Source organism: Doryrhamphus excisus, chromosome 4, assembly GCF_030265055.1.
Source record: "Doryrhamphus excisus isolate RoL2022-K1 chromosome 4, RoL_Dexc_1.0, whole genome shotgun sequence".
Lineage (NCBI taxonomy): Eukaryota > Metazoa > Chordata > Actinopteri > Syngnathiformes > Syngnathidae > Doryrhamphus > Doryrhamphus excisus.
Genome location: NC_080469.1, coordinates 16,552,354 through 16,576,922, shown reverse-complemented (window position 1 = coordinate 16,576,922; position 24,569 = coordinate 16,552,354). Strand labels below are relative to the sequence as shown.

Genomic DNA, 24,569 nt, shown 5'->3' with positions numbered 1-24,569 from the left:
TCCGACCATGCGTGAGGAAGTTACAGCAGATATACATTTCCACCAGTTGGTGGCGCTGTGTTTTGAACATGGGTCCTGGAGTGTTAGGTGCGTCCTGTCATGATAGACTTCTCCACCGAAAATCATAGTGATACGTGCAACGGGTGGCGAGGGATAATGATTTGAAACTTCTAGGTGGCGCTAGTGTGTCAATTTAGATTGGTGTCACATGGGAGCACCACCAGGGCGCTCAGGCCTGGATTCTGACCTTACGTGTAAGATTTCAGCAGCCTGTGACCTTCTGCGGGCGAAATATGAGCCTTCGATGGTCAATGGCGAAGGCTGACCATTCGCCGTGGCCACGCCCACCACATGTGCTTTACACACATCACAGTCCATCAACTGACATCATCAGTCTGTCAGTCAAACTGTGTATTGACTTTGATGTACATTGCTTCAAGGCAAGGCCAGACACCAGGCAGGGCCAGATAAGGTAAAAGTTAAGGTTAAAGTAAAAGTTTGGTGGCGTGCCACGCCCACATCCTAAGTAGCAGCCCAAAATCCTTCGCAATTTAACGTGGGCCATCCGTCTAGTGTCCGTTGATGCTACAACGGACTCATTCGGTCAAACCCCCTAGGAGGAGTTCGTCGAGATACGACCCCTACATCCTCCCCCAAATGGCCGCCGCCACCTAAAATGGCCGACTTCCTGTTGGTTTTTGAACATGGGTTCTTGAGACTTTTTTGTGCGTCCTGTCACGAGTGATGTCTCCTCCGAAAATCATGCCCATACGTGCAACGGGAGGCGAGGGATAATTATTTTAAAACTTGTAGGTGGCGCTAGTGAGTCAATTTGGCTTGGTTTCAAATGGGGGCCCCACCAGGGCCCTCAGGCCTGGAATCTGCCCCGCCTTATGAGTTTTCAAGCACATGCGACCTTCTGCGGGCGAATGATGACCCTTTCTTTGTAAACGGCGAGGCCTGAGCATTCGCCGCCAGGCCACGCCCACCACGTGCGCTTTTCCTGCATCATGGTCCATCAACAGGCTTCACCAGGCTGTCAGGCAGTGACCTTGTGACCTCGGTGTTCATCTGATGAATCTCCTGCCAGAAAAAGCCTCATGTAGATGACACGCCTTTAGCCTGTCGCCAATAGGTGGCGCTGCGACGAAATCAGGAAGTGACCTACGGGGACCTTCGGGGCGGGGCCATGATCACATGTACCAAGTATGATGAAGATCTGACCATGTGGAGGCAAGTTATTCACGTCTACAGTTACGCTCGGCGTGCAAGGCCCGGGCAGATGAAAAAGGGCAAAATTTGGGGGCGTGCCACGCCCACATCGTACGGAATATCCCAAAATCCTTCGCAATTTAACGTCGGCCAGCCGTCTAGTGTCCGTTGATGCAACAACGGACTCATTCGGTCAAACCCCCTAGGAGGAGTTCGTCGAGATACGACCCCAACTTCTGGCCCGAAAAAGGCCGGCGCCATCCAAAATGGCCGACTTCCTGTTCGTTTTACAATATGGGTTCTTGAGACTTTTTGGTCCGTCCTGTCACGATAGACGTCTCCACAAAGTTTCGTGACGATAGGTGAAACTGGTGTCGGGGGCCAATTTTTTCAAAAATAAAAGGTGGCGCTAGAGAGTCAATTTTGGAACATTGTTTTCGGGACCCCCACCAGATCGAAATTTTCGGCAGACCTGACGCGCTTGCAAAATTTGGTGAGTTTTCGGGCATGTTCAGGCCCTCAAAATGGCCGTCGAATCGGCAGAATAATAATAATAATAATAATAATAATAATAATAAACATTACGATTACAATAGGGCTTTCGCACTGGTCAGTGCTCGAGCCCTAATTAAAACTGCAAGCAGTGATGAGCGGGCTCGAGCACCCCGACGCGCTCGGGGGTACGGGCGTGTCGGGGTTACGCGCGGGTCGGGGGCGTGCGCGCGACCGGATGGACGCGCCGTACGAAAACCGCGGCGATGGGATAAGCGGTAAGGGGGTCACGGCACTTGCAATTTTCCGCCAGGAGGGGGCGACGCCGGCGGCGAGGCGGGTGCGCGGTCACGTCCTTTCCGACGCCCCGAACCGCCATAAAAAAATTCGCGACAATCGGACCGTGCGGTAGGTACTTGCGGCGGATATACTTTTCCGCCTGTGGGTGGCGCTATACAGTCTATGCGCCCACACGGTAACGGACCGGAGGGTACCCCGAACCTTCAGAAAAAATTAGGTGCCGATTGGACCGTGCGGAAGGAAGTTACGGCTGATATACATTTCCACCAGTTGGTGGCGCTATAGTATATGTACACACACTGTCATAGACCAGAGGGTACCCCGAACCACCGGAAAAAAATTTGGGCAGATCCGACCATGTGGGAGGAAGTTACGGCAGATATACATTTCCACCAGTTGGTGGCGCTATAGAGTCTATGGACATGCAGATTCAAAGAGTGGAGGGTGATCCGACCGACCAAAAAAATGTAGAGACGATCCGACCATGTGTAAGGAAGTTACGGCAGATATACATTTTCACCAGTTGGTGGCGCTATAGGGTCTATGTACACACCCAGTCATAGACCGGAGGGTACCCCAAACCACCAGAAAAAATTTGGGTCAGATCCGACCATGTGGAAGGAAGTTACAGCTGATATACATTTCCACCAGTTGGTGGCGCTATACAGTCTATGTACACACAGTATAACAGACCAGAGATTGACCCAACACACCAAAAAAATTTTCAAGACAATCTGACCATGAATCAGGAAGTTGCGGCAGATATACATTTCCACCAGTTGGTGGCGCTATAGAGTCTATATACACACACAGTCACAGACTGGAGGGTGACCGAACCTACCCAAAAAAATTTGGAGACAATTCGACCATGCATAAGGAAGTTACAGCATATATACATTTCCACCAGTTGGTGGCGCTATACGGTCTATGTACACACACAGTCATAGACCAGAGGGTACCCCAGACCACCAGAAAAAATTTGGGGCCGATCCGACCATGTGGAAGGAAGTAGCGGCTATATACATTTTCACCAGTTGGTGGCGCTATAGAGTCTATGTACACACACAGTCTTAGACCAGAGGGTACCCCGAACCACCAGAAAAAAAATGGGACCGATCCGACCATGTGGACGGAAGTTACAGCTGATATACATTTCCACCAGTTGGTGGCGCTATACAGTCTATGTACACACAGTATAACAGACCAGAGATTGACCCAACACACCAAAAAAAATTTCAAGACAATTTGACCATGAATCAGGAAGTTAAAGCAGACATACATTTCCACCAGTTGGTGGCGCTATAGAGTCTATATACACACACAGTCACAGACTGGAGGGTGACCGAACCCACCCAAAAAAATTAGGAGACGATCCGACCATGCGTAAGGAAGTTACGGCAGATATATATATATATATATATATATATATATATATCTCCTATAGAGTCTATGGACACGCAGATTCAAAGAGTGGAGGGTGACCCGACTGACCAAAAAAAATTTAGAGACGATCAGACCATGTGGAAGGAAGTTACAGCTGATATACATTTCCACCAATTGGTGGCGCTATACAGTCTATGTACACACAGTATAACAGACCAGAGATTGACCCAACACACCAAAAAAAAATTCAAGACAATCTGACCATGAATCAGGTAGTTACGGCATATATACATTTCCACCAGTTGGTGGCGCTGTGTTTTGAACATGGGTTCTGGAGCGTTAGGTGCGTCCTGTCATGATAGACGTCTCCACCGAAAATCATAGTGATACGTGCAACGGGTGGCGAGGGATAATGAATTGAAACTTCTAGGTGGCGCTAGTGTGTCAATTTAGATTGGTGTCACATGGGAGCACCACCAGGGCGCTCAGGCCTGGATTCTGACCTTACGTGTAAGATTTCAGCAGCCTGTGACCTTCTGCGGGCAAAATATGAGCCTTCGATGGTCAATGGCGAAGGCTGACCATTCGCCGTGGCCACGCCCACCACATGTGCTTTACACACATCATAGTCCATCGACTGACATCATCAGTCTGTCAGTCAAACTGTGTATTGACTTTGATGTACATTGCTTCAAGGCAAGGCCAGACACCAGGCAGGGCCAGATAAGGTAAAAGTTAAGGTTAAAGCAAAGGTTTGGTGGCGTGCCACGCCCACATCCTAAGTAGCAGCCCAAAATCCTTCGCAATTTAACGTGGGCCATCCGTCTAGTGTCCGTTGATGCTACAACGGACTCATTCGGTCAAACCCCCTAGGAGGAGTTCGTCGAGATACGACCCCTACATCCTCCCCCAAATGGCCGCCGCCACCTAAAATGGCCGACTTCCTGTTGGTTTTTGAACATGGGTTCTTGAGACTTTTTTGTGCGTCCTGTCACGAGTGATGTCTCCTCCGAAAATCATGCCCATACGTGCAACGGGAGGCGAGGGATAATTATTTTAAAACTTGTAGGTGGCGCTAGTGAGTCAATTTGGCTTGGTTTCAAATGGGGGCCCCACCAGGGCCCTCAGGCCTGGAATCTGACCCCCCTTATGAGTTTTCAAGCACATGCGACCTTCTGCGGGCGAATGATGACCCTTTCTTTGTAAACGGCGAGGCCTGAGCATTCGCCGCCAGGCCACGCCCACCACGTGCACTTTTCCTGCATCATGGTCCATCAACAGGCTTCACCAGGCTGTCAGGCAGTGACCTTGTGACCTCGGTGTTCATCTGATGAATCTCCTGCCAGAAAAGGCCTCATGTAGATGACACGCCTTTAGCCTGTCGCCAATAGGTGGCGCTGCGACGAAATCAGGAAGTGACCTACAGGGACCTTCGGGGCGGGGCCATGATCACATGTACCAAGTATGATGAAGATCTGACCATGTGGAGGCAAGTTATTCACGTCTACAGTTACGCTCAGCGTGCAAGGCCCGGGCAGATGAAAAAGGGCAAAATTTGGGGGCGTGCCACGCCCACATCGTATGGAATATCCCAAAATCCTTCGCAATTTAACGTCGGCCAGCCGTCTAGTGTCCGTTGATGCTACAACGGACTCATTCGGTCAAACCCCCTAGGAGGAGTTCGTCGAGATACGACCCCAACTTCTGGCCCAAAAAAGGCCGGCGCCATCCAAAATGGCCGACTTCCTGTTCGTTTTACAATATGGGTTCTTGAGACTTTTTGGTCCGTCCTGTCACGATAGACGTCTCCACCAAGTTTCGTGACGATCGGTGAAAGTGGTGGCGGGGGCTAATTTTTTTTAAAATTCAAGGTGGCGCTAGAGAGCCAATTTTGGAACATTATATTTGAAACCCATAAAATATAAAATTTTTCGCCAGACCTGACGCGCCTGCAAAAATTGGTGAGTTTTGGGGCATGTTAAGGCCCTCAAAAAGGCCGTCATTTTGTCAGAATAATAATAATAATAATAATAATTAAAACTGCAAGCAGTGATGAGCGGGCTCGAGCACCCCGACGCGGTCGGGGGTACGCGCGGGTCGGGGGTACGCGCGGGTCGGGGGCGCGCGCGTGTTCGGACGGGCGCGCGGACGCACCGTACGGAAAACCGCAACGATGGGATAAGCGGTAAGGGAGTTACGGCACTTGCAATTTTCCGCCCGGAGCGGGCGACGCCGGCGGCGAGGCTGGTGCGCGGTCACGTCCCGTCCGGTGCCCCGAACCGCCATAAAAAAATTCACGACGATCGGACCGTGCGGTAGGTACTTGCGGCGGATATACGTTTCCGCCTGTGGGTGGCGCTATACAGTCTATGCGTCCACACGGTAACGGACCGGAGGGTACCCCGAACCACCAGAAAAAATTAGGTGCCGATCCGACCGTGCGGAAGGAAGTTACGGCTGATATACATTTCCACCAGTTGGTGGCGCTATAGCGTATGTACACACACTGTCATAGACCAAAGGGTACCCCGAACCATCAGAAAAAATTTGGGACCGATCCGACCATGTGGAAGGAAGTTACAGCTGATATACATATCCACCAGTTGGAGGCGCTATAGCGTATGTACACACACTGTCATAGACCAGAGGGTACCCCGAACAACCAGAAAAAAATTTGGGTCCGATGCGACCATGTGGAAGGAAGTTACAGCTGATATACATATCCACCAGTTGGAGGCGCTATAGCGTATGTACACACACTGTCATAGACCAGAGGGTACCCCAAACCACCAGAAAAAAATTTGGGCAGATCGGACCAAGTGGGAGGAAGTGACGACAGATATACATTTTCACCAGTTGGTGGCGCTAGAGAGTCTATGTATACACACAGTCATAGACCAGAGGGTACCCCGAACCACCAAAAAAAATTTAGAGACGATGCGACCATGTGGAAGGAAGTTATGGCTATATACATTTCCACCAGTTGGTGGCGCTAGAGAGTCTATGTATACACACAGTCATAGACCAGAGGGTACCCCGAACCACCAAAAAAAATTTAGAGACGATGCGACCATGTGGAAGGAAGTTATGGCTATATACATTTCCACCAGTTGGTGGCGCTATAGAGTATATGTATACACAAAGTCATAGACCAGAGGGTACCCCGAAACACCAGAAAAAATTTGGGGCAGATCCGACCATGTGGGAGAAAGTTACGGCAGATATACATTTCCACCAGTTGGTGGCGCTATACAGTCTATGTACACACACAGTCATAGACCAGAGGGTACCCCAAACCACCACAAAAAATTTGGGGCTGATGCGACCATGTGGAAGGAAGTTACAGCTGATATACATTTCCACCAGTTGGTGGCGCTATAGTGTATGTACACACACAGTCATAGACCAGAGGGTACCCCAAACCACCAGAAAAAAATTTGGGCAGATCGGACCAAGTGGGAGGAAGTTACGGCAGATATACATTTTCACCAGTTGGTGGCGCTATAGAGTCTATGTACACACCCAGTCATAGACCGGAGGGTATCCCAAACCACCAGAAAAAATTGGGGGCAGATCCGACCATGTGGAAGGAAGTTACAGCTGATATACATTTCCACCAGTTGTGGCGCTATAGAGTCGATGTACACACACAGTCACAGACTGGAGGGTGACCGAACCCACCCAAAGAAAATTGGAGACGATCCGACCATGTGGAAGGAAGTTACAGGTGATATACATTTCCACCAGTTGGTGGCGCTGTGTTTTGAACATGGGTTCTGGAGCGTTAGGTGCGTCCTGTCATGATAGACGTCTCCACCGAAAATCATAGTGATACGTGCCACGGGTGGCGAGGGATAATGAATTGAAACTTCTAGGTGGCGCTAGTGTGTCAATTTAGATTGGTGTCACATGGGAGCACCACCAGGGCGCTCAGGCCTGGATTATGACCTTACGTGTAAGATTTCAGCAGCCTGTGACCTTCTGCGGGCAAAATATGAGAGTTCGATGGTCAATGGCGAAGGCTGACCATTCGCCGTGGCCACGCCCACCACATGTGCTTTACACACATCATAGTCCATCAACTGACATCATCAGTCTGTCGGTCAAACTGTGTATTGACTTTGATGTACATTGCTTCAAGGCAAGGCCAGACACCAGGCAGGGCCAGATAAGGTAAAAGTTAAGGTTAAAGTAAAAGTTTGGTGGCGTGCCACGCCCACATCCTAAGTAGCAGCCCAAAATCCTTCGCAATTTAACGTGGGCCATCCGTCTAGTGTCCGTTGATGCTACAACGGACTCATTCGGTCAAACCCCCTAGGAGGAGTTCGTCGAGATACATCCTCCCCCAAATGGCCGCCGCCACCTAAAATGGCCGACTTCCTGTTGGTTTTTGAACATGGGTTCTTGAGACTTTTTTGTGCGTCCTGTCACGAGTGATGTCTCCTCCGAAAATCATGCCCATACGTGCAACGGGAGGCGAGGGATAATTATTTTAAAACTTGTAGGTGGCGCTAGTGAGTCAATTTGGCTTGGTTTCAAATGGGGGCCCCACCAGGGCCCTCAGGCCTGGAATCTGCCCCCCCTTATGAGTTTTCAAGCACATGCGACCTTCTGCGGGCGAATGATGACCCTTTCTTTGTAAACGGCGAGGCCTGAGCATTCGCCGCCAGGCCACGCCCACCACGTGCGCTTTTCCTGCATCATGGTCCATCAACAGGCTTCACCAGGCTGTCAGGCAGTGACCTTGTGACCTCGGTGTTCATCTGATGAATCTCCTGCCAGAAAAGGCCTCATGTAGATCACACGCCTTTAGCCTGTCGCCAATAGGTGGCGCTGCGACGAAATCAGGAAGTGACCTACAGGGACCTTCGGGGCGGGGCCATGATCACATGTACCAAGTATGATGAAAATCTGGCCACGTGGAGCCAAGTTATTCACGTCTACAGTTACGCTCAGCGTGCAAGGCCCGGACAGATGAAAAAGGGCAAAATTTGGGGGCGTGCCACACCCACATCGTATGGAATATCCCAAAATCCTTCGCAATTTAACGTCGGCCATCCGTCTAGTGTCCGTTGATGCAACAACGGACTCATTCGGTCAAACCCCCTAGGAGGAGTTCGTCGAGATACGACCCCAACTTCTGGCCCGAAAATGGCCGGCGCCATCCAAAATGGCCGACTTCCTGTTCGTTTTCCAATATGGGTTCTTGAGACTTTTTGGTCCGTCCTGTCACGATAGACGTCTCCACCAAGTTTCGTGACGATCGGTGAAACTGGTGGCGGGGGCTAATTTTTTTTAAAATTCAAGGTGGCGCTAGAGAGCCAATTTTGGAACATTATATTTGTAACCCATAAAATATCAAATTTTTCGCCAGACCTGATGCGCTCGCCAAATTTGGTGAGTTTTCGGGCATGTTAAGGCCCTCAAAATGGCGCTCAAAGGCGCGGAAGAATAATAATAATAATAATAATAAGAAAAAGAAACGGAACGATTACAATAGGGCTTTCGCACTGGTCAGTGCTCGAGCCCTAATTAAAACTGCAAGCAGTGATGAGCGGGCTCGAGCACCCCGACGCGGTCGGGGGTACGCGCGGGTCGGGGGTACGCGCGGGTCGGGGGTACGCGCGGGTCGGGGGTACGCGCGGGTCGGGGGTACGTGCGGGTCGGGGGCGCGCGCGTGTCCGGACGGGCGCGCGGACGCGCCGTTCGAAAAACTGTGGCGATGGGATAAGCGGTAAGGGAGTTACGGCACTTGCAATTTTCTGCCAGGAGGGGGCGACGCCGGCGGCGAGGCGGGTGCGCGGTCACGTCCCGTCCGACGCCCCGAACCGCCATAAGAAAATTCACGACGATCGGACCGTGCGGTAGGTACTTGCGGCGGATATACGTTTCCGCCTGTGGGTGGCGCTATACAGTCTATGCGCCCACACGGTAACGGACCGGAGGGTACCCCGAACCACCAGAAAAAATTAGGTGCCAATCCGACCGTGCGGAAGGAAGTTACGGTTGATATACATTTCCACCAGTTGGTGGCGCTATAGCGTATGTACACACACTGTCATAGACCAGAGGGTACCTCGAACCACCGGAAAAAAATTTGGGCAGATCCGACCATGTGGGAGGAAGTTACGGCAGATATACATTTCCACCAGTTGGTGGCGCTATAGAGTCTATGGACACGCAGATTCAAAGAGTGGAGGGTGACCCGACCGACCAAAAAAATTTTTTAGAGACTATCCGACCATGTGGAAGGAAGTTACGGCTATATACATTTCCACCAGTTGGTGGCGCTATAGAGTCTATGTACACACACAGTCATAGACCAGACGGTACCCCAAACCACCAGAAAAAATTTGGGAGCGATCCGACCATGTGGAAGGAAGTTACGGCAGATATACATTTTCACCAGTTGGTGGCGCTATAGAGTCTATGCACACACACAGTCATAGACCAGAGGGTACCCCAAACCACCAGAAAAAATTTGGGGCCGATCCGACCATGTGGAAGGAAGTTGCAGCTGATATACATTTCTACCAGTTGGTGGCGCTATAGCGTATGTACACACACTGTCATAGACCAGAGGGTACCCCGAACCACCGGAAAAAAATTCGGGTAGATCCGACCATGTGGGAGGAAGTTACGGCAGATATACATTTCCACCAGTTGGTGGCGCTATAGAGTCTATGGACACGCAGATTCAAAGAGTGGAGGGTGACCCGACTGACCAAAAAAAATTTAGAGACGATCAGACCATGTGGAAGGAAGTTACAGCTATATACATTTCCACCAGTTGGTGGCGCTATAGAGTCTATGTACACACACAGTCATAGACCAGAGGGTACCCCAAACCACCAGGAAAAATTTGGGGCCGATCCGACCATGTGGAAGGAAGTTACAGCTGATATACATTTCCACCAGTTGGTGGCGCTATACAGTCTATGTACACACAGTATAACAGACCAGAGATTGACCCAACACACCAAAAAAAATTTCAAGACAATCTGACCATGAATCAGGAAGTTACGGCAGATATACATTTCCACCAGTTGGTGGCGCTGTGTTTTGAACATGGGTTCTGGAGCGTTAGGTGCGTCCTGTCATGATAGACGTCTCCACCGAAAATCATAGTGATACGTGCCACGGGTGGCGAGGGATAAGGAATTGAAACTTCTAGGTGGCGCTAGTGTGTCAATTTAGATTGGTGTCACATGGGAGCACCACCAGGGCGCTCAGGCCTGGATTCTGACCTTACGTGTAAGATTTCAGCAGCCTGTGACCTTCTGCGGGCAAAATATGAGCCTTCGATGGTCAATGGCGAAGGCTGACCATTCGCCGTGGCCACGCCCACCACATGTGCTTTACACACATCATAGTCCATCGACTGACATCATCAGTCTGTCAGTCAAACTGTGTATTGACTTTGATGTACATTGCTTCAGGGCAAGGCCAGACACCAGGCAGGGCCAGATAAGGTAAAAGTTAAGGTTAAAGTAAAAGTTTGGTGGCGTGCCACGCCCACATCCTAAGTAGCAGCCCAAAATCCTTCGCAATTTAACGTGGGCCATCCGTCTAGTGTTCGTTGATGCTACAACGGACTCATTCGGTCAAACCCCCTAGGAGGAGTTCGTCGAGATACGACCCCTACATCCTCCCCCAAATGGCCGCCGCCACCTAAAATGGCCGACTTCCTGTTGGTTTTTGAACATGGGTTCTTGAGACTTTTTTGTGCGTCCTGTCACGAGTGATGTCTCCTCCGAAAATCATGCCCATACGTGCAACGGGAGGCGAGGGATAATAATTTTAAAACTTGTAGGTGGCGCTAGTGAGTCAATTTGGCTTGGTTTGAAATGGTGGCCCCACCAGGGCCCTCAGGCCTGGAATCTGCCCCCCCTTATGAGTTTTCAAGCACATGCGACCTTCTGCGGGCGAATGATGACCCTTTCTTTGTAAACGGCGAGGCCTGAGCATTCGCCGCCAGGCCACGCCCACCATGTGCGCTTTTCCTGCATCATGGTCCATCAACAGGCTTCACCAGGCTGTCAGGCAGTGACCTTGTGACCTCGGTGTTCATCTGATGAATCTCCTGGCAGAAAAGGCCTCATGTAGATGACACGCCTTTAGCCTGTCGCCGATAGGTGGCGCTGCGACGAAATCAGGAAGTGACCTACGGGGACCTTCGGGGCGGGGCCATGATCACATGTACCAAGTATGATGAAGATCTGACCACGTGGAGCCAAGTTATTCACGTCTACAGTTACGCTCAGCGTGCAAGGCCCGGGCAGATGAAAAAGGGCAAAATTTGGGGGCGTGCCACGCCCACATCGTATGGAATATCCCAAAATCCTTCGCAATTTAACGTCGGCCATCCGTCTAGTGTCCGTTGAAGCAACAACGGACTAATTCGGTCAAACCCCCTAGGAGGAGTTCGTCGAGATACGACCCCAACTTCTGGCCCGAAAAAGGCCGCCGCCATCCAAAATGGCCGACTTCCTGTTCGTTTTCCAATATGGGTTCTTGAGACTTTTTGGTCCGTCCTGTCACGATAGACGTCTCCACCAAGTTTCGTGACGATCGGTGAAAGTGGTGGCGGGGGCTAATTTTTTTTTAAATTCAAGGTGGCGCTAGAGAGGCAATTTTGGAACATTATATTTGAAACCCATAAAATATCAAATTTTTCGCCAGACCTGATGCGCTCGCCAAATTTGGTGAGTTTTCGGGCATGTTCAGGCCCTCAAAATGGCGCTCATTTTGGGAGAAGAATAATAATAATAAAAAACATTACGATTACAATAGGGCTTTCGCACTGGTCAGTGCTCGAGCCCTAATAATAATAAACATTACGATTACAATAGGGCTTTCGCACTGGTCAGTGCTCGAGCCCTAATAATAAACATTACGATTACAATAGGGCTTTCGCACTGGTCAGTGCTCGAGCCCTAATAATAATTAAAACTGCAAGCAGTGATGAGCGGGCTCGAGCACCCCGACGCGGTCGGGGGTACGCGCGGGTCGGGGGTACACGCGGGTCGGGGGCGCGCGCGTGTTCGGACGGGCGCGCGGACACACCGTACGAAAAACCGCAACGATGGGATAAGCGGTAAGGGAGTTACGGCACTTGCAATTTTCCGCCCGGAGGGGGCGACGCCGGCGGCGAGGCTGGTGCGCGGTCACGTCCGGTCCGGCGCCCCGAACCGCCATAAAAAAATTTGCGACGATCGGACCGTGCGGTAGGTACTTGCGGCGGATATACGTTTCCGCCTGTCGGTGGCGCTATACAGTCTATGCGCCCACACGGTAACGGACCGGAGGGTACCCCGAACCACCAGAAAAAATTAGGTGCCGATCCGACCCTGCGGAAGGAAGTTACGGCTGATATACATTTCCACCAGTTGGTGGCGCTATAGCGTATGTACACACACTGTCATAGACTAAAGGGTACCCCGAACCACCAGAAAAAAATTCGGGCAGATCCGACCATGTGGGAGGAAGTTACGGCAGATATACATTTCCACCGGTTGGTGGCGCTATAGAGTCTATGGACACGCAGATTCAAAGAGTGGAGGGTGACCCGACCGACCAAAAAAAATTTAGAGACGATCCGACCATGTGGAAGGAAGTTACGGCTATATACATTTCCACCAGTTGGTGGCGCTATAGAGTCTATGTATACACACAGTCATCGACCAGAGGGTACCCCGAACCACCAGAAAAAATTTGGGACCGATCCGACCATGTGGAAGGAAGTTACAGCTGATATACATATCCACCAGTTGGAGGCGCTATAGCGTATGTACACACACTGTCATAGACCAGAGGGTACCCCGAACCACCAGAAAAAAATTCGGGCAGATCCGACCATCTGGGAGAACGTTACGGCAGATATAAATTTCCACCAGTTGGTGGTGCTATACAGTCTATGTACACACACAGTCATAGACCAGAGGGTACCCCAAACCACCAGAAAAAATTTGGGGCCGATGCGACCATGTGGAAGGAAGTTACAGCTGATATACATTTCCACCAGTTGGTGGCGCTATAGTGTATGTACACACACAGTCATAGACCAAAGGGTACCCCAAACCACCAGAAAAAAATTTGGGCAGATCGGACCAAGTGGGAGGAAGTGACGGCAGATATACATTTTCACCAGTTGGTGGCGCTATAGAGTCTATGTACACACAGTATAACAGACCAGAGATTGACCCAACACACCAAAAAAATTTCAAGACAATCTGACCATGAATCAGGAAGTTATGGCAGATATACATTTCCACCAGTTGGTGGCACTATAGAGTCCATATACACACACAGTCACAGACTGGAGGGTGACCGAACCCACCCAAAAAATTAGGAGACGATCCGACCATGCGTGAGGAAGTTACAGCAGATATACATTTCCACCAGTTGGTGGCGCTGTGTTTTGAACATGGGTTCTGGAGCGTTAGGTGCGTCCTGTCATGATAGACTTCTCCACCGAAAATCATAGTGATACGTGCAACGGGTGGCGAGGGATAATGATTTGAAACTTCTAGGTGGCGCTAGTGTGTCAATTTAGATTGGTGTCACATGGGAGCACCACCAGGGCGCTCAGGCCTGGATTCTGACCTTACGTGTAAGATTTCAGCAGCCTGTGACCTTCTGCGGGCGAAATATGAGCCTTCGATGGTCAATGGCGAAGGCTGACCATTCGCCGTGGCCACGCCCACCACATGTGCTTTACACACATCACAGTCCATCAACTGACATCATCAGTCTGTCAGTCAAACTGTGTATTGACTTTGATGTACATTGCTTCAAGGCAAGGCCAGACACCAGGCAGGGCCAGATAAGGTAAAAGTTAAGGTTAAAGTAAAAGTTTGGTGGCGTGCCACGCCCACATCATAAGTAGCAGCCCAAAATCCTTCGCAATTTAACGTGGGCCATCCGTCTAGTGTCCGTTGATGCTACAACGGACTCATTCGGTCAAACCCCCTAGGAGGAGTTCGTCGAGATACGACCCCTACATCCTCCCCCAAATGGCCGCCGCCACCTAAAATGGCCGACTTCCTGTTGGTTTTTGAACATGGGTTCTTGAGACTTTTTTGTGCGTCCTGTCACGAGTGATGTCTCCTCCGAAAATCATGCCCATACGTGCAACGGGAGGCGAGGGATAATTATTTTAAAACTTGTAGGTGGCGCTAGTGAGTCAATTTGGCTTGGTTTCAAATGGGGGCCCCACCAGGGCCCTCAGGCCTGGAATCTGCCCCCCCTTATGAGTTTTCAAGCACATGCGACCTTCTGCGGGCGAATGATGACCCTTTCTTTGTAAACGGCGAGGCCTGAGCATTCGCCGCCAGGCCACGCCCACCACGTGCGCTTTTCCTGCATCATGGTCCATCAACAGGCTTCACCAGGCTGTCAGGCAGTGACCTTGTGACCTCGGTGTTCATCTGATGAATCTCCTGCCAGAAAAGGCCTCATGTAGATGACACGCCTTTAGCCTGTCGCCAATAGGTGGCGCTGCGACGAAATCAGGAAGTGACCTACGGGGACCTTCGGGGCGGGGCCATGATCACATGTACCAAGTATGATGAAGATCTGACCATGTGGAGGCAAGTTATTCACGTCTACAGTTACGCTCAGCGTGCAAGGCCCGGGCAGATGAAAAAGGGCAAAATTTGGGGGCGTGCCACGCCCACATCGTATGGAATATCCCAAAATCCTTCGCAATTTAACGTCGGCCAGCCGTCTAGTGTCCGTTGATGCAACAACGGACTCATTCGGTCAAACCCCCTAGGAGGAGTTCGTCGAGATACGACCCCAACTTCTGGCCCGAAAAAGGCCGGCGCCATCCAAAATGGCCGACTTCCTGTTCGTTTTACAATATGGGTTCTTGAGACTTTTTGGTCCGTCCTGTCACGATAGACGTCTCCACAAAGTTTCGTGACGATAGGTGAAACTGGTGTCGGGGGCCAATTTTTTCAAAAATAAAAGGTGGCGCTAGAGAGTCAATTTTGGAACATTGTTTTCGGGACCCCCACCAGATCGAAATTTTCGGCAGACCTGACGCGCTTGCAAAATTTGGTGAGTTTTCGGGCATGTTCAGGCCCTCAAAATGGCCGTCGAATCGGCAGAATAATAATAATAATAATAATAATAATAATAATAATAATAAACATTACGATTACAATAGGGCTTTCGCACTGGTCAGTGCTCGAGCCCTAATAAACATTACGATTACAATAGGGCTTTCGCACTGGTCAGTGCTCGAGCCCTAAATAAGAAAAAGAAACGGAACGATTACAATAGGGCTTTCGCACTGGTCAGTGCTCGAGCCCTAATAATAAACATTACGATAACAATAGGGCTTTCGCACTGGTCAGTGCTCGAGCCCTAATAATAATAAACATTACGATTACAATAGGGCTTTCGCACTGGTCAGTGCTCGAGCCCTAAAGAAACGGAACGATTACAATAGGGCTTTCGCACTGGTCAGTGCTCGAGCCCTAATAATTAAAACTGCAAGCAGTGATGAGCGGGCTCGAGCACCCCGACGCGGTCGGGGGTACGCGCGGGTCGGGGGCGCGCGCGTGACCGGACCGGACGGGCGTGCAAAATTTTTTGCTTTTTTTTGGTCAAGTTTGCAGTTTTTGACACCATGGCAAACAAGCGCTGTTATTCAGTTTTTTGTGTGCCCTTTGTTTCACCATTTTTCCTGCGGGGAAAAAACTTTGGTGATTGAGTTAGTGTTATTTTTAGATTTGTCACAAGTGTTTTTAAAGTTAGTGCTTTGATTATGACACACACACACACTCTTGTTGTTTTTTTGTTTTTTTAAACGTGCAAAAAAAACCATCACACTTGTCACAACATTTTGCACATTTTTTTGCCAAGTTTGCAGTTTGACACCATGGCAAACACAAGAGCTGTCGTTATTCAGTTTTTTGTGACCCTTTGTTTTACCGTGTTTCCTGGAAAAAAAACCTGAGTTAGTGTTATTTTTAGATTTGTCACACAAGTGCTTTGATTATGACACACACACACACACACACACACACACACACACGACCTCTTGTTTTTTTGTTTTTTTTTTTAAACCTTCAAAAAAAAAAAATCACACTTGTCACAACATTTTGCAAATTTTTTGCTTTTTTTTGGTCAAGTTTGCAGTTTTATACATCATGGCAAACACAAGAGCTGTCGTTATTCAGTTTTTTGTGACCCTTTGTTTTACCGTGTTTCCTGGAAAAAAAAACCTTTGAGTTAGTGTTATTTTTAGATTTGTCACACAAGTGTTTTTCAAGTTAGTGCTTTGATTATGACACACACACACACACACACAAGACCTCTTGTTCTTTTTAAACGTGCAAAAAAAAAAATCATCACACTTGTCACAACATTTTGCACATTTTTTTGCCAAGTTTGCAGTTTTTGACACCATGGCAAACACAAGAGCTGTCGTTATTAATTTTTTTGTGACCCTTTGTTTTACCGTGTTTCCTGAAAAAAAAAAACCTTTGAGTTAGTGTTATTTTTAGATTTGTCACACAAGTGCTTTGATTATGACACACACACACACACACAAGACCTCTTTATTTTTTTTAAACCTTCAAAAAAAAATCACACTTGTCACAACATTTTGCAAATTTTTTGTTTTTTTTTGGTCAAGTTTGCAGTTTTTGACACCATGGCAAACACAAGAGCTGTTATTCAGTTTTTTTTTTACCCTTTGTTTTACCGTGTTTCCTGGAAAAAAAAACCTTTGAGTTAGTGTTATTTTTAGATTTGTCACACAAGTGTTTTTCAAGTTAGTGCTTTGATTATGACACACACACACACACAAGACCTCTTGTTCTTTTTAAACGTGCAAAAAAAAAAAATCATCACACTTGTCACAACATTTTGCACATTTTTTTGCCAAGTTTGCAGTTTTTGACACCATGGCAAACACAAGAGCTGTCGTTATTAAATTTTTTGTGACCCTTTGTTTTACCGTGTTTCCTGAAAAAAAAAACCTTTGAGTTAGTGTTATTTTTAGATTTGTCACACAAGTGCTTTGATTATGACACACACACACACACACAAGACCTCTTTATTTTTTTTAAACCTTCAAAAAAAAAAATCACACTTGTCACAACATTTTGCAAATTTTTTGTTTTTTTTTGGTCAAGTTTGCAGTTTTTGACACCATGGCAAACACAAGAGCTGTTATTCAGTTTTTTTTTACCCTTTGTTTTACCGTGTTTCCTGGAAAAAAAAACCTTTGAGTTAGTGTTATTTTTACATTTGTCACACAAGTGCTTTGATTATGACACACACACACAAGACCTCTTTATTTTTTTTTAAACCTTCAGACACAGTATACACATTTTGTTCCAGTTTTACAGTGGTTAACTTGTGTGACCAACCTTTTAACACTTGTCCCAACAATGTTTTGCACCTTTTGCTTTTGTGAAGTTTGCACATTTTGATTTTTGTTTTGATTTTGACACACACAAGAGCTCTTGTTAAGAAGTTATTTCATACATTTGTGACAAGTTTCTGTTATACTTTTTGAAAACACCATACACAAGAAATTTTTCCCCTTTTACACAAACTGCGCAGTGAGTGTGTTTAAATTCTTTTGACACTTGTGTGACCTTACGTTTAAATAGTTTGCCTTTTTTGTTTTTTTACAGTGGTTAACTTGTGTGACAACGTTTATCCCCATGGCAAGTTTTCAAAGTCTGTGCTTTTACCCAGTAAAAAGGCTTACCTTACCTTACCTCTTACCTTAAGGATAAGAACAAATAAGTGGTTGAATGAATATGGATGATTAAAAACAACTCCACATGAAGGTATCCATCTTTGCGCGTCTTTAAAAGGTACCTGGTACAAAAAAATAAAGACAGTTAGTTCAGATTTTGCATTTGACATTGAGATTTAGCACTTTAGCAGACATCTGTAGAAACACGACTCAGCACAATGTCAGTATCATAAGCTAGCATGTTTTAGTTAGTCTGCCAAAAATTACTTGGCAGCTCAGACATTTGGTGAAGTACAATTTAGTAGAGTGTATCGAGAAAAGTTGCTGGCATAGTAGCTAGGTGCATACTTACATACTGCAGTTCTGGTGGCCAAGTCGGTTAGCCGGTTCTGGTCGCATCCAAACTGCAGTTCAACAGGACAGGTGAGTTAGCTGGTTCTGGTTGCATCCACACTGCAGTTCAACAGGACAGGTTAGTTAGCTGGGTGCACAAATACATAAATATATATACGTAATACATACAAATACTGCACTTCAAGAGTCCAAGTTAGTTAGCTGGTTCTGGTTGCATCCACACTGCAGTTCAACAGGCCAACTGTGGTACCTGTGTGGATACGTGCAAACATACATACATACATACACACTGCAGTTCTGGTGGCCAAGTCGGTTAGCCGGTTCTGGTCGCATCCAAACTGCAGGCCAACTGTGGTACCTGTGTGGATACGTGCATACATACATACATACATACATACTGCAGTTGAAGAGGCCAAGTTAGTTAGCTGGGTGCAGACATACATACTGCAGTTCTGGTGGCCAAGTCGGTTAGCCGGTTCTGGTCGCATCCAAACTGCAGGCCAACTGTGGTACCTGTGTGGATACGTGCATACATACATACATACATACTGCAGTTGAAGAGGCCAAGTTAGTTAGCTGGGTGCAAACATACATACATACATACATACATACTGCAGTTCAACAGGCCAAGTCGGTTAGCCGGTTCTGGTTGCATCCAAACTGCAGTTCAACAGGCCAACTGTGGTACCTGTGTGAATACGTGCATACATACATACATACTGCAGTTGAAGAGGCCAAGTTAGTTAGCTGGGTGCAGACATACATACTGCAGTTCTGGTGGCCAAGTCGGTTAGCCGGTTCTGGTCGCATCCAAACTGCAGGCCAACTGTGGTACCTGTGTGGATACGTGCATATATACATACATACATACATACATACATACATACATACATACATACATACATACATACATACATACATACATACATACTGCAGTTGAAGAGGCCAAGTTAGTTAGCTGCGTGCAGACATACATACTGCAGTTCTGGTGGCCAAGTCGGTTAGCCGGTTCTGGTCGCATCCAAACTGCAGGCCAACCGTGGTACCTGTGTGGATACGTGCATACATACATACATACATACATACATACTGCAGTTGAAGAGGCCAAGTTAGTTAGCTGGGTGCATACATACATACTGCAGTTGAAGAGGCCAAGTTAGTTAGCTGCGTGCAGACATACATACTGCAGTTCTGGTGGCCAAGTCGGTTAGCCGGTTCTGGTCGCATCCAAACTGCAGGCCAACCGTGGTACCTGTGTGGATACGTGCATACATACATACATACATACATACATACTGCAGTTGAAGAGGCCAAGTTAGTTAGCTGGGTGCAGACATACATACTGCAGTTCTGGTGGCCAAGTCGGTTAGCCGGTTCTGGTCGCATCCAAACTGCAGGCCAACTGTGGTACCTGTGTGGATACGTGCATACATACATACATACTGCAGTTGAAGAGGCCAAGTTAGTTAGCTGGGTGCAGACATACATACTGCAGTTCTGGTGGCCAAGTCGGTTAGCCGGTTCTGGTCGCATCCAAACTGCAGGCCAACTGTGGTACCTGTGTGGATACGTGCATACATACATACTGCAGTTGAAGAGGCCAAGTTAGTCAGCTGGGTGCAGACATACATACTGCAGTTCTGGTGGCCAAGTCGGTTAGCCGGTTCTGGTCGCATCCAAACTGCAGGCCAACTGTGGTACCTGTGTGGATACGTGCATACATACATACATACTGCAGTTGAAGAGGCCAAGTTAGTTAGCTGGGTGCAGACATACATACTGCAGTTCTGGTGGCCAAGTCGGTTAGCCGGTTCTGGTCGCATCCAAACTGCAGGCCAACTGTGGTACCTGTGTGGATACGTGCATACATACATACATACATACATACTGCAGTTGAAGAGGCCAAGTTAGTTAGCTGGGTGCAGACATAAATACTGCAGTTCTGGTGGCCAAGTCGGTTAGCCGGTTCTGGTCACATCCAAACTGCAGGCCAACTGTGGTATCTGTGTGGATACGTGCATACATACATACTGCAGTTGAAGAGGCCAAGTTAGTTAGCTGGGTGCAGACATACATACTGCAGTTCTGGTGGCCAAGTCGGTTAGCCGGTTCTGGTCGCATCCAAACTGCAGGCCAACTGTGGTATCTGTGTGGATACGTGCATACATACATACTGCAGTTGAAGAGGCCAAGTTAGTTAGCTGGGTGCAGACATACATACTGCAGTCCTGGTGGCCAAGTCGGTTAGCCGGTTCTGGTCGCATCCAAACTGCAGGCCAACTGTGGTACCTGTGGGGATACGTGCATACATACATACTGCAGTTGAAGAGGCCAAGTTAGTTAGCTGGGTGCAGACATACATACTGCAGTTCTGGTGGCCAAGTCGGTTAGCCGGTTCTGGTCGCATCCAAACTGCAGGCCAACTGTGGTACCTGTGTGGATACGTGCATACATACATACTGCAGTTGAAGAGGCCAAGTTAGTCAGCTGGGTGCAGACATACATACTGCAGTTCTGGTGGCCAAGTCGGTTAGCCGGTTCTGGTCGCATCCAAACTGCAGGCCAACTGTGGTACCTGTGTGGATACGTGCATACATACATACATACTGCAGTTGAAGAGGCCAAGTTAGTTAGCTGGGTGCAGACATACATACTGCAGTTCTGGTGGCCAAGTCGGTTAGCCGGTTCTGGTCGCATCCAAACTGCAGGCCAACTGTGGTACCTGTGTTGATACGTGCATACATACATACATACATACTGCAGTTGAAGAGGCCAAGTTAGTTAGCTGGGTGCAGACATAAATACTGCAGTTCTGGTGGCCAAGTCGGTTAGCTGGTTCTGGTCGCATCCAAACTGCAGGCCAACTGTGGTACCTGTGTGGATACGTGCATACATACATACATACATACTGCAGTTGAAGAGGCCAAGTTAGTTAGCTGGGTGCAGACATACATACTGCAGTTCTGGTGGCCAAGTCGGTTAGCCGGTTCTGGTCACATCCAAACTGCAGGCCAACTGTGGTATCTGTGTGGATACGTGCATACATACATACTGCAGTTGAAGAGGCCAAGTTAGTTAGCTGGGTGCAGACATACATACTGCAGTTCTGGTGGCCAAGTCGGTTAGCCGGTTCTGGTCGCATCCAAACTGCAGGCCAACTGTGGTATCTGTGTGGATACGTGCATACATACATACTGCAGTTGAAGAGGCCAAGTTAGTTAGCTGGGTGCAGACATACATACTGCAGTCCTGGTGGCCAAGTCGGTTAGCCGGTTCTGGTCGCATCCAAACTGCAGGCCAACTGTGGTACCTGTGTGGATACGTGCATACATACATACTGCAGTTGAAGAGGCCAAGTTAGTCAGCTGGGTGCAGACATACATACTGCAGTTCTGGTGGCCAAGTCGGTTAGCCGGTTCTGGTCGCATCCAAACTGCAGGCCAACTGTGGTACCTGTGTGGATACGTGCATACATACATAAATACATACATACATACTGCAGTTGAAGAGGCCAAGTTAGTTAGCTGGGTGCAGACATACATACTGCAGTTCTGGTGGCCAAGTCGGTTAGCCGGTTCTGGTCGCATCCAAACTGCAGGCCAACTGTGGTACCTGTGTGGATACGTGCATACATACATACATACATACTGCAGTTGAAGAGGCCAAGTTAGTTAGCTGGGTGCAGACATAAATACTGCAGTTCTGGTGGCCAAGTCGGTTAGCTGGTTCTGGTCGCATCCAAACTGCAGGCCAACTGTGGTACCTGTGTGGATACGTGCATACATACATACATACATACTGCAGTTGAAGAGGCCAAGTTAGTTTGCTGGGTGCAGACATACATACTGCAGTTCTGGTGGCCAAGTCGGTTAGCCGGTTCTGGTCGCATCCAAACTGCAGGCCAACTGTGGTACCTGTGTGGATACGTGCATACATACATACATACTGCAGTTGAAGAGGCCAAGTTAGTTAGCTGGGTGCAGACATACATACTGCAGTTCTGGTGGCCAAGTCGGTTAGCCGGTTCTGGTCACATCCAAACTGCAGGCCAACTGTGGTATCTGTGTGGATACGTGCATACATACATACTGCAGTTGAAGAGGCCAAGTTAGTTAGCTGGGTGCAGACATACATACTGCAGTTCTGGTGGCCAAGTCGGTTAGCCGGTTCTGGTCGCATCCAAACTGCAGGCCAACTGTGGTATCTGTGTGGATACGTGCATACATACATACTGCAGTTGAAGAGGCCAAGTTAGTTAGCTGGGTGCAGACATACATACTGCAGTCCTGGTGGCCAAGTCGGTTAGCCGGTTCTGGTCGCATCCAAACTGCAGGCCAACTGTGGTACCTGTGGGGATACGTGCATACATACATACTGCAGTTGAAGAGGCCAAGTTAGTTAGCTGGGTGCAGACATACATACTGCAGTTCTGGTGGCCAAGTCGGTTAGCCGGTTCTGGTCGCATCCAAACTGCAGGCCAACTGTGGTACCTGTGTGGATACGTGCATACATACATACTGCAGTTGAAGAGGCCAAGTTAGTCAGCTGGGTGCAGACATACATACTGCAGTTCTGGTGGCCAAGTCGGTTAGCCGGTTCTGGTCGCATCCAAACTGCAGGCCAACTGTGGTACCTGTGTGGATACGTGCATACATACATACATACATACTGCAGTTGAAGAGGCCAAGTTAGTTAGCTGGGTGCAGACATAAATACTGCAGTTCTGGTGGCCAAGTCGGTTAGCTGGTTCTGGTCGCATCCAAACTGCAGGCCAACTGTGGTACCTGTGTGGATACGTGCATACATACATACATACATACTGCAGTTGAAGAGGCCAAGTTAGTTTGCTGGGTGCAGACATACATACTGCAGTTCTGGTGGCCAAGTCGGTTAGCCGGTTCTGGTCGCATCCAAACTGCAGGCCAACTGTGGTACCTGTGTGGATACGTGCATACATACATACATACTGCAGTTGAAGAGGCCAAGTTAGTTAGCTGGGTGCAGACATACATACTGCAGTTCTGGTGGCCAAGTCGGTTAGCCGGTTCTGGTCGCATCCAAACTGCAGGCCAACTGTGGTACCTGTGTGGATACGTGCATACATACATACTGCAGTTGAAGAGGCCAAGTTAGTCAGCTGGGTGCAGACATACATACTGCAGTTCTGGTGGCCAAGTCGGTTAGCCGGTTCTGGTCGCATCCAAACTGCAGGCCAACTGTGGTACCTGTGTGGATACGTGCATACATACATAAATACATACATACATACTGCAGTTGAAGAGGCCAAGTTAGTTAGCTGGGTGCAGACATACATACTGCAGTTCTGGTGGCCAAGTCGGTTAGCCGGTTCTGGTCGCATCCAAACTGCAGGCCAACTGTGGTACCTGTGTGGATACGTGCATACATACATACATACTGCAGTTGAAGAGGCCAAGTTAGTTAGCTGGGTGCAGACATACATACTGCAGTTCTGGTGGCCAAGTCGGTTAGCCGGTTCTGGTCGCATCCAAACTGCAGGCCAACTGTGGTACCTGTGTGGATACGTGCATACATACATACTGCAGTTGAAGAGGCCAAGTTAGTCAGCTGGGTGCAGACATACATACTGCAGTTCTGGTGGCCAAGTCGGTTAGCCGGTTCTGGTCGCATCCAAACTGCAGGCCAACTGTGGTACCTGTGTGGATACGTGCATACATACATAAATACATACATACATACTGCAGTTGAAGAGGCCAAGTTAGTTAGCTGGGTGCAGACATACATACTGCAGTTCTGGTGGCCAAGTCGGTTAGCCGGTTCTGGTCGCATCCAAACTGCAGGCCAACTGTGGTACCTGTGTGGATACGTGCATACATACATACATACATACTGCAGTTGAAGAGGCCAAGTTAGTTAGCTGGGTGCAGACATAAATACTGCAGTTCTGGTGGCCAAGTCGGTTAGCTGGTTCTGGTCGCATCCAAACTGCAGGCCAACTGTGGTACCTGTGTGGATACGTGCATACATACATACATACATACATACTGCAGTTGAAGAGGCCAAGTTAGTTTGCTGGGTGCAGACATACATACTGCAGTTCTGGTGGCCAAGTCGGTTAGCCGGT

The 24,569-nt window shown here is 48.5% G+C and overlaps 1 long non-coding RNA gene across 1 annotated transcript; it reads right to left on the bottom strand.

Annotated features, from left to right (window-relative positions):
• Positions 1-17,432: 17,432 nt before the first annotated feature.
• Positions 17,433-19,365, bottom strand: LOC131128293 (uncharacterized). The gene is made up of 3 exons (XR_009129620.1): positions 18,465-19,365; positions 17,715-18,234; positions 17,433-17,473 (listed from the first exon to the last, which is right to left on the bottom strand). It is a non-coding gene; the product is annotated as an uncharacterized LOC131128293 (long non-coding RNA).
• Positions 19,366-24,569: the final 5,204 nt, after the last annotated feature.